General features: G+C 34.8%; 1 protein-coding gene across 7 annotated transcripts in view; it reads right to left on the bottom strand.

The window, feature by feature from the left end:
• The window catches only part of NAALADL2 (N-acetylated alpha-linked acidic dipeptidase like 2), a 1,497,545-nt gene that overhangs the window by 1,226,614 nt on the left and 258,929 nt on the right, over nucleotides 1-12,002 (bottom strand). The gene's annotated exons all lie outside the window — the stretch shown is intronic.

The following is a 12,002-nucleotide window of genomic DNA, read 5'->3' as shown; positions in this document are numbered from 1 at the left end:
GGTGAGCCTGGAGATAGGGACCGTGATACCAAAAAGAAGAAGAATATAAACTTGGAAGTAGTTTCTGAGTAGTGGAGACCACTTTAAGCACTGTATCCAGCTGGGAGGAGAAATTAAAGCGTTATTGAGAAAAAAAAAATAGAAAATGATTTCTCATGCCAGCACAGTTTTTAAAAGAAAAAATAACATGATTAAGACAGGTAAATATCATGAGCCTACTTGTTAAATCTGCTCTCATATCACTAAAGGTACTTATCCTATTAACTATGCTTTCCCCTTATTGTAAGGGTCAACTCAGTGAATAAATCCTTTGCACCATGCACAGCATTTTGTTTTATTGAGATTATTGATGGTGCTTCTAATTTTGACCCTGAAAAAAATCAATAAGCTGATGCTGAGAGACTTAAATGGTATGCATGTTCACACAGGAGTAATACCCAATTATCAAGATAATAATTATCTTCAATTTTAGAACTAAAACATCCTACATATAGGCTACATCTAATAATAGGAGAAGAACAGCAGTGAGGAGCTATTTTCAGAAGGAACTGAAGAACTATTCCATGATAGATGGAAAGCATTCTGAAGCCCCAATGCCTGATAAGTCCTGCTGCTAATATGCATGGTATTCTTGTGTTCAGTAATAGGAGAGCTTATTCAACTTCAACTTGGTAAGAGGTTCAGTATTTCTTTATGAGCTATGAAAATTAATTACAGGCAATATTTAAAATTTAAATTAGTCATTAGTTTAAAATGAGGGGAATTAATTTAATATTCTACTATGATATACAGATTATAATCATATAGTTGATAACATGGAGAGATAGTTAAATTTTAATATAAAAAGTAATGTTTAGGTTCATCTTGGACTGGCTAGCTACAATACTTGTTAAGCTTCTAAGGGAGAAAAAGGAATGAATTAGAGGACATCTAAATTTATACCATATAAAATAATTATGCTCTTCTTAATCATCAACATAATTGTAAAAGTTTGTCTTAAATTTGTATATGTAGCAGGGTGTGTGTGTGTATGTGTTACACATGGAAACCTCAGATAATGATTAACTGACTATGGGTAGCTATTGACATTGAAAAGGAATCTAACAGTCATTGAGCTCTATGTCCCAGGTACTGGTTCTCCTTGAGTCACAGTTTTAATTTTCTGTAAGACTGTCTGACCCCGCTTACCTCTCTCGTCTCTCCTTGCTTCCCCTCTGTCTCTCAGAGCCCATTCATTCAGCATGCCCTCTATCCTTCAGTGCCTCCTACTTACTCTGTACCCTTTACCTGAAATACGTTTTCCTCCTCCCCTCACTTAACTAAGTCCAACCCATCCTTTAAGGAAACTGTCCCTCCCCGCTATTTTTTGGTGTGATTTTATCTGATTAATATTAGTATCCCCATTAGAATGTAAGATATACGAGGCCACCCTTGAATAAGTGAGTTCTATGTCTGTTTTTCCTCATGTTTTTCCTTACTAGTACACACAGCATCTAGTCTTGTCTTTTTTTTTTTTTTTTTTTTCGGTATGCGGGCCTCTCACTGTTGTGGCCTCTCCCGTTGCGGAGCACAGGCTCCGGACGCGCAGGCTCAGCGGCCATGGCTCACGGGCACAGCCGCTCCACAGCATGTGGGATCTTCCCAGACCGGGGCACGAACCCGTGTCCCCTGCATCGGCAGGTGGACTCTCAACCACTGCACCACCAGGGAAACCCTAGTCTTGTCATTTTAAAAACATTTCAACAGTGAATGAAAAATTTATTTGCACAGTTTATCACATTCTTTTTTTAAAAATCTCATGACCAAAATTCAGGTAATATCATCATACTATTTTCTAAGTAGCATGTTATTGTATGCACTTTAAGTCTTTAGGGTAGCAATTTTGAACATGGTACAAAATATCCAAAAGCAGACATTACCAGTTGAGCTTAGACTTCCAAATTTAAAATAAAATAAGGAAAATAAAATAAGCTATAATAATGATACATTTCTTCATAAAATGGTGGTCAAGTAAATTGTAAAACTGTAATATTTGGGTGAAATCAGGAGTCCTTTCTCAAATATCTGTTTTCAGACAACTGTCAAAACACACAAAGAAACAAAACAATACAAATGAAAAAACAAATACACTTAAAGTAGTGCCCTTCTGAATAGAAGTGAGTGCCATTTTGAAAAAAGACACTGGAACATGCCTGGGAAAAGAAACAAGGGAAGATACAGGGCAAAAGATCCTCAAATGATAGCTACCACACACTCCACATCCATGAGTTTACCTAACATCTGGCAGCTTGAATTAAAAAAGGAAACATATTCCCTTTCAAATGTTGAGATGCTTTCAAATGGGAAATTAACTGTAAGGCTAAATATCTATCGCAGATGATGCAAATCAAAGTGCATTTAAATCTACTGAAAGGAAACAAAACACGTTTCAATAACACTTTGAAATATTGTAAAAGGAACTGCTATGAAGTAATTTTTAATTATGAACTGAAATTATCCCTCAGTAGGAAATATGTGGTTATCTTCTTTAGTGTGCTTCAAGAATGAAATATTTTGAAAATGAACAAAAACATACTATCCAAATATGAAGTCAAATGATATATATGCCAGTGGTCAGTCATGCTCTGAAGATTGAGTACTTTCAATCTCCATGCATTTCAAAGATGAGAATCACTATCCCCAGTGCATATTTCATCAAGACATTTTGGACAACCAGGAAGCACTAAGAGACTGCATCTTTCCCCCAAATAAATTTCTAGTCATATGCCAGGAATATAATGCATTTTAGATAAGTTAACAAAAAACAGGTACCCATGTAACTCAAGATATAGCAACATTTCAACTCTGACAGATTGACTGGTTTAACAATTATTTTATAATTGGTCACAGATGTAAATATGTCAGGCTGCCTATAATAAAAATTTATGAAGATTAACTAAATAACAGCTTGGTCATCACCTATTTTTTAAAACATTATTATTTATGCAGTATTGTGTCAATCCTACATTCAAACTTACTAAATTCAGTGCTCCATGCACTGAATGTTTTGGGTCTTCTTAAAGAAGACCCAAAACAGTCCTTTCCCCTACACGGTAGCTTCCTGGGGGAAACTTAAATAGACATAAGCAGATGGGGCAAGGAGCACTATTAGAATAAGGCCCCTTTTATCCAAGACAGAATGATTTGCACTTACTAAGAGTGTACACTCTGTCAAATTATTTCTGTTCTTGAATTTTCATACAGCTCATTTAATCCTCACATCAACCACATGAAGGAAATAATCATTATCATCCCCACTTTAAAGATACAGAAATCGAGGATTAGACAGGTGAAGTGGCTTTCTCAATCTAACTAGTAAATAAAGAATAAGCACAGATAAGTATAGAGTCTATCTGTATCCAAGTCCACACATACTTACAAAAAATTCCTACTACATTTTGACAAAAGTAAAAAGCTTATTGAAACAACTCAATACAGAGATGTATAAAGCATAGTTAGCATTCCGTACCACTTCCTGTCCCACCACCTTTAAGTAACCAATGTAAACAGTCCACTGTACGCTCCCATACCTTCTTTATTAACATTTTGATTGAAGTATAGTTGATTTACAATGTAATATTAGATTTAGGTGTACAACATAGTGATTTGATATTTTTATAAATTATATTCCATTTAAAGTTATTATAAAATATTGGCTAGTTTCCCTGTGCTGTACATTACATCCTTGTATCTTATTTATTTTATACATAGTAGTTTGTATCTCTTAATTACCTTCCCCTATCTTTTCCCTCCCTCCACCCTTCTCCAAACTGGTAACCAGCAGTTTGTTCTCTGTATCAATGAATCTGTTTCCGGTTTGTTATATTCGTTCGTTTTATTTTTTAGGTTCCACATATAAGTGAAAACATACAGTATTTGTCTTCCTCTGTCTGACTTAACTTCACTAAGCATAATACTCTCCAGGTACACCCATGTTGTTGCAAATGGCAAAATTTCATTCTTTTTTATGGCCGAGTAATATTTTCATTTATATATATATGTATATAAAAACCACAGCTTATTTATCCATTCATTTGTTCATGCACACTTAGACTGCTTCTATATTTTGGCTAGTGTAAATAATGCTGTTATGAACATTGTGGTGTATATATCTTTTATAATTAGTGTTTTCAGTTTCTTCAAATATATACTCAAGAGGAGAATTGCTAGATCATATAGTAGTTCTATTTTTAATTTTTTAAGGAACCTCCATAGTGTTTTCCATAATTGCTGTACTGATTTAAATTCCCACCAACAGTGCATGAGGGTCCCCTTTTCTCCACATTTTGCCAACATTTATTATTTATTGCCTTTTTAACAAGAGCCATTCTAAGAGATATGAGGTGATATCTCACTGTGGTTTTGATTTGCACTTCATTGATGTGTAGTGATGTTAAGCATCTTTTAGTGTGTCTGTTGGCCATTTGTATGTCTTCTTTGAAAAAATGTCTACTTTGGTCTGCCAAGTTTTTAATAAGTTGTTTGTTTTTCTTATATTGAATTGCATGAGCTGTTTATATATTTTAGATATTAACCCTTTATCAGATAAATCATTTGTAAATATATTCTCCCATTCAGTAGCTTGTCTTTTCATTTTTTTGATGGTTTCCTTTGCTATGCAAAATCTTTTAAGGTTAATTAGGTCCCATCTGTTTATTTTTGCTTTTGTTTCCCTTGCCTGAGGTGAGAGATCCAAAAAAGGAATTGCTAAGACTTATGTAAAAGAGTGTACCGCTTATGTTTTCTTCTAGAAATTTTATGGTTTCCAGTTTCACATTTGGTCTTTAATCCACTTTGAGTTTACTTTTGTATATGGTGTGAGAAAAATGTTCTAATTTCTTTCTTTTACATGTTACTGTCCAGTTTTCCCAACACTACATATTGAAGAGACTGTCTTTTCCTCATTTTTTATTTTTTCCTCCTTTGTCATACATTAATTGACCATATTTGCATAGGTTTATTTCTGGGCTCTCTAAACTGTTCCATTGATCTATGCATCATTTTTGTTCCAGAATCCTTACTGTTTTGATTATTATAGCTTTGTAGTATAGCTTGAAGTCAAGGAGCATAATACCTTTAGCTTTATTCTTTGTTCTCAAGATCACTTTGGCTATTCAGGGTCTTCTGTGGTTTGATACAAATTTTAGGATTATTTGTTCTACTTCTGAGAAATTCATGGTATTTTGATAGGGATTGTATTAATTGCTTTGGGTAGTATGGACATCTTAACAAGATTAATTCTTCCAATCCATGAACATGGAATATCTTTCATTTATTTGTATTATCTTTAATTTCCTTCATCAATGTCTTATAAATTTTCAGAACAAAGATCTTTCACCTCCTTGGTTAAGTTTATTTCTAGGTATTTTATTCTTTTTGATGTGATTGTAAATGGGATTGTTTCTTGCTTCCTTTTTCTGACATCTCATTATTAGTGTACAGAAAAGCAACAGATTTCTGTATATTAGTCTTGTATCCTAAAACTTTACTGAATTCATTTATTAATTCTAATAGATTTTTGTTGGGGACTTTAGGTTTTTTTCAATACATAGTATCATTCATCTTCAAATAATGACAGTTTTATTCTTCCCATCCAATTTAGATGCTTTTTATTTCTTTTTCTTGTCTGATTGCTGTGGCTAGAACTTCCAACACTATGTTAAATAGAAATGGCAATAGTATGCATTCTTGTCTTGTTCCAGATTTTAGAGGAAAAACTTTAAGTCTTTCACCATTGAGTATGATGTTAACATTGGGTTCATCATAAATGACCTTTGTTATGAGACATATTCCCTCTGTAACAACTTTGTTGAGAGTTTATCATGAATGGGTGTTGAATTTTATCAAATGCTTTTCTGCATCTATTTAAATGATCATGTGAGTTTTATCCTTCATTTTGTCAAGATGGTGTACCATATTGATTAATTTGCAGATATTGAACCATCTTTGCACTCCTGGAATAAATCTCTCTTGATCGTGGCATATGACCCTTTTTATACACTGTTTGGTTGAATTTGATTTGCTAATATTTTGTTGAGAATTTTTGCATCTAAATTCTTCAGGGATACTGGCCTGTAGTTTTTTTTTTTTTTTGGTAGTATCTTTTTCTGGTTTGGTAGCAAGGTAATGATGGACTTGTAGAATGAATTTGGGAGTATTCCCTCCTCTTTGATTTTTTGTAATAGCTTTATAGGTATTAACTCTTCTTTATATGTTTGGCAGAATTGCCCTGTGAAGGTGTTCAGTCCTGGACTCTTTTTGTTGAGAGTTTTTGATTATAAATTCAACTTTAATACTAGCAATTGGTCTGTTTAGATTATCTGTTTCTTCCTGATTCAGTCTTGAAAGATTATATGTTTCTAGAAATTTATCCATTTCTTCTAGGTTGTCCAATTCGTTGGCATATACCTGTTCATAGCATTCACTTGTGATTGTTTGTATTTCTATGATATCAGTTGTAATTTATCCTCTTTCCTTTTTTATTTTGTTTGTGTCCTCTCCCTTTTTTCTTAATGAGCCTTACTAAAGGCTTATCAATTTTGTTTATCTTTTCAAAAAAACAGCTTTTAGTTTTTCAGCAACATGGATGGACCTAGAGATTATCATATTAAGTAAGTCAGACAAAGACAAATATCATGATATCACTTATATGTGGAATCTAAAAAAATGATAGAAAAAATTATCTACAAAACAGAAACACACTCACAGAAAACAAACTTATGGTTACCAAAGGAGATAGTGAGGTTGTGGAGGGGAGATAAAGTAGGAGTTTGGGATTAACATATACCCACTACTATATACAAAATAAGTAAACAACAAGGACCTACTTTATAGCACAGAAAACTATACTCAATAGCTTGTAATAACCTATAATGGAAAATATCTGAAAAAGAATATATATATATGTATATATAGATATATAACTGAATTATTTTTCTGTACACTTGAAACTAACATACCATTGTAAAGTCACTATACGACAATTGAAAATAAATTTTAAAAAGCAGTGAAAGCAAAAATTAAAAAAGAAAACAACAGCTCTTGGTTTCACTGATACTTTCTATTGTTTATTGGTCTCTATTTTATTTATTTCATCTCTGATCTTCATATTTCCTTCCTTCTGCTGACTTTGGGCTTTGTTTATTCTTTTCCTAATTCCTTTAGATGTTAGGTTAGATTGTTTATCCGAGGTTTTTCTTGGTTGTTAAGGATCGCTATAACTTTCCTTTTTAGATCTGCTTGTTACATCCCATAGATTTTGGAAAGTTGTGGGTTTCATTTGTCTCAAAGTATTTTCTAATTTCCTCTTTAATTTCTTGATTGACCCATTGGTTTTTTTAGTAGCATGTTATTTAGTCTCCACATTTTGTGTTTTTCCCATTTTTCTTCCTGTAATTGATTTCTAGTTTCATACTGTTGTGGTCGGAAAAGATGCTTGATACAATTTCTATCCTCTTGAATTTGTTGAGACCTATTTTGTGTCCCAGCATGTGCTTCATCCTAGAGAACATTCCACATATACTTGAAAAGAATGTATATTCTGTTTTGGGATGGTATGTCCTGTAGATATGTCAGTCCAACTTGTCTAATGTGTCACTTAAGGCCACTGTTTCTTATTGGTTTTCTGTCTGGATGACCTTCCCATTGATGTAAGTGGGGTGTTAAAGTCTCTTACTATTATTGTACTATTGTCAATTTATCCCTTTATGTCTGTTAATATTTGCTTTCTATACTAAGGTGCTCCTGTATTAGGTGCATATATGTTAATGAGTGTTATATCCTATTCTTGTATTGATCCCTTTATCATTATATAATCCTTTTCTTTGTCTTTTATTATAGATTTTGTGTCAAAGTCCATTTTGTCTTATTTGAGTATTGCTACTCCAGCATTTGTAATTTCCATTTGCATGGAATATCTTTTACATCCCCCCTCTTTCTACCCCTTTTCTTCCTTTCTTCTCATTCTGTTACCCTATATATGTAAATGTTAGTATGCTTGATGTTGTACTGAGATCCCTTAATCCATTCTCATTTTTTTAATATTTGTTTTTCTTTTGCTGTTCCCATTGGGTGATTTCTAGTATTCTGTCTTCCAGATTGTTTATGTATTCTTCTGTGTCTCTTAATCTATTATCATTAATTCCCTCTAGTGTATTTTTCATTTCAGTTATTGTATTCTTCATCTCTCACTGGTTCTTTTTTATATTTTCTACTTGTTTGTTAAAATTCTCACTGAATTCATTTATTCTTTTCCCCAATTCAGTTAGCATTCTTATTACTATTGCTTTCAACTCTTTATCAGGTGAATTATTTATCTCTGTTTCATTGGGGTTTTTCTCTTGTTCTTTTGTTTCAAACATATTCCTCTGTCTTCTCATTTTGTTTACCATTTCTTATCTGTAGGAAGTAAAGTAAAACAGACACCTAATTTCCCGGTCTTGAAGGCATGTCCTTGTATGGTAGCTTCCCTATGCAATCTGCTTATGCCCAGTGGTTTTGGTGGGAGAGCTGGATCTTAATTAGCATGAGCTGTGTCTTTCCTGGGTAGTGCTGACAGCCACTACCTCGGAGGTAGTGCTGGAGTCGGAGGGGCTAGCATCAAACCAGGTGTAAACTGGGCCCTCTCCTATGCCCGATGACCATTATCACCTTAATGGGGGTGGGGTTAGGGCCCAAGAGGCTGGACCAGGAGCACTGAACAGGTTGGGTTTCTCCTGGGTGTAATGGTAGTCTCTGCCTTGGCTGGAGTTGTGCCCAGGGACTGAGGGGCTTGAGGCTGCATGTCTGTGCTGATTTCACTTTTTCCCTGGTGTGTGTGTCTTGCTTAGAGGCTGGGTCAGGGCCAGAGGGGTTGGTGCCACACCACTGAGCTGGCCCCACTCTTCCCAGTTTTATACTGGTATGTGCAATCCAGCTAATGGTAGTCTCCACCCTGGAGCTAACTGCACTTCCTTCCGTGTGTGGGTAGGGACTGATGTTCCTATTATGGTGGTCTCCATCCTGGAGCTAGCCTCACTCCATTCTGAGTGTGTGTACCAAAGCAAGTGCTGGTAATGGCTGCCTCAGCCCTGGTCAGAGGCACAGCTAAGTCCATTCCCTCCAAGTGTGCAAACTGTCATTGGCAATAGCAGCCTTCACCTTAATGGGGAGTGGCACCGGAGCAAGAGATGCTGGAGCAGTAATCTGGTGCAGGCTGCGGGGCACACTAGGGTGGTCCTGGCAAGCCAACCAGAGCCTCAGGAAGTTTTCAATCTGCTTCCTCAGAACCATATACATACACTTCAAAAGTAAAGTCTGGGTTTCTTACAGTCCTGTGATAATTCCTACTGGTTTTCAAAACAGCTAAGGGGGGGCTCATCTTCCCTATGTTGAACCCCAGAGATGGGGTTCTAATATCTGGCTCAAACCCATCGCTCTTCACGAAGGATCCCCAAGCTTGTGATATCCCTCTCCTCTTCTTTGTCCTCCACTAGGTCTGTGGGTCCCAACCAGACCGCTTCCCCTCCCTTCCAACCAGACTCCCTGTGGATCTTTCTTTATAGGCTTGGTTGTAGAAGATCTCTTCTGCCGGTCTGCAGGTTGATCTCAGTGAGAGTCACTTTATACATAGCTGTAGTTTTGATGTGTTAATGAAGGGAAGTGAGCCCAGTGTCCTCCTATTCTGTCATCTTGATCTCTCCTCCTCCCAAGCCTTTCTTAAGCCTCAAAAGGGGATATGTCACCTTAATAATTTGGGACCAATTTTAATTTGTGTTAAATCACTCCATATAGAAATACAGCATGTCTTCATAGCAATTAAGCATCTATAAATATTCACATAATTTTCTATTCTTTAACAATATCATAAAGTAAACTTTGTGATTCTGGACAATTTGTGTAAAATGCTTTTAACTGTTTTATAACTCTTTTTATTATTATGAATAAGATTTTTTTCCATTTCAATTTTTAAAGGCTCATGATGGTAAAAAAAAAAAATAGGTATGGATATTTGGACACTTTTCTCGGAATCTATTTACTTTACTTGTTTATTTGTTCTACCAATTTTTAGTTTTCCAGGCCTGTGATTGAATCATCTGCAAATAATTATTCTTTCTCTTCTCTTCCATTGTTAATATGACATATTTTGTGTGTATGTGTGGTGATTGCATTAGCCACAACCTAAAAAAATTTTTGAATAAAAATTTTGATAGTTTAACTTCATGTCTTGGTCTTCCCCATTATAATGGTAAATACTTTAATATTTAGCTTAGCAATTTAGCACAGTTTTTGAACTGGCAATTTCAGGAAGGCATATTCCTTAGAGAGTTGTTATATTTGTTTACTAAGAAATAGCTATGAAAAGTGTGTCCCATGAACTGGCATTATTACCATCACCCCAAACTAGTTAGAAATCCAAAATCTCAGGTCCCACTCCAGACCTACTAAATCAAAATCTAAGGGGGTGGGCTCAGGAATCTGACGTTTACCAAGCTAGTGTCTGAGAGAAACACTTCAGTAAAAGACATATGATTATTCATGAATTTTGTGTTTTCTAAATAGAATAGAATTTTCTATTCTCTAAAATTCATTTGTATTCTGCTGTGCTTTTGTTTTCATTCAAAGATAAATGCATGCACAGAGTGGCAAAAATTTACACCATCCTATGCACACATCCTATCCTATTCCCAGCTGAGCTTGAATAAAGAGTCCCTCTGCATCTTGTTTCAGCTCTCATACTATAAACAAGCATCCTTTCTGTGGTCTATTTAGTGCCACACACTTTGCATTTTTGTGCTTCTTGTTTGTATGTGATTTTGCTCTCTATAATGGCCCCCAAGTGTAGTGCTAAAGTGCTGTCTGGTGTTTCTAAGTGCAAGAAGCTGTAATATGTCTTACAGAGAAAATACACGTGTTAGATAAGCTTCAGTAAGTCATGAGTTATAGTGCTGTTGGACATGAGTTCAACGTTAATGAATCAACAATATATATCACATAATGTGTCTTTAAACAGAAACACACATAAAATGAGGTTATATACTGATTGATTAGGAAAATGTGGCCAAAGGCTCCCAGGAACCTAACCCTATATTTCTTTTAGGGGCAATGATTTAGTATTGGCTAATTCAGTGCTCTAGTCAACTTTATAAAACATAACAACCATGAATAATAAGAACTGACTGTATATAAGCACTATCTATATTAGAAATACAAAAGAAAAGAAACCAAAAAATATATATAGATATAAAAGATAAGAAACCAAATGTCATCAACAGAAGAAAAGCTAAATCAATAAGGATACATTCACGTGATGAAAAATAATTCAGGTGTGAAAATTAATTAATAACATGAGCATGTATAACGTAATGTATATTATGTATAATTACATTAGTTACGACTATGATATGAATGACAAAGTAATATAATGTTGAATTTTAAAAGTTCCAAGAGCGAAAATTCAACATTGGATCATAAAGCTCAAAAGCCTGCAAAACTAAACAATATATTGTTTAAGGACACAAACATATGTGTCAAATCATGAGGGCTGAAAGAGAAGAAATGACAAATGCCCATTTCAGGACAGGGTTACTGCAGAACTAGGGGAAGACAGAGAGATATGATAAAGGAGAAGCATTTACATAGAAAAAACTTGAAGAGTGGGTACAAAGGTAATATAAAAACATAGGAAAGAAAGAATGGATGGATAGATAGCTAGCATAAAAGACATACATGACAAATGATGACTACATCACAAATCAAGAATTTTGATGACCCACAGCCAACATCATCCTCAATGGTGAAAAACTGAAAGCATTTCCACTAAGATCAGGAACAAGACAAGGTTGCCCACTCTCACCACTCTTATTCAACATAGATTTGGAAGTTTTAACCACAGCAATCAGAGAAGAAAAGGAAATAAAAGGAATCCAAATCGGAAAAGAAAAAGTAAAGCTGTCACTGTTTGCAGATGATATGATATTATACAT

Source organism: Stenella coeruleoalba, assembly GCF_951394435.1.
Source record: "Stenella coeruleoalba genome assembly, chromosome: 5".
Classification (NCBI taxonomy): Eukaryota; Metazoa; Chordata; class Mammalia; order Artiodactyla; family Delphinidae; genus Stenella; species Stenella coeruleoalba.
The sequence above is the reverse complement of the archived record's forward strand: the minus strand, read 5'-3'. Positions and strand labels throughout refer to the sequence as shown.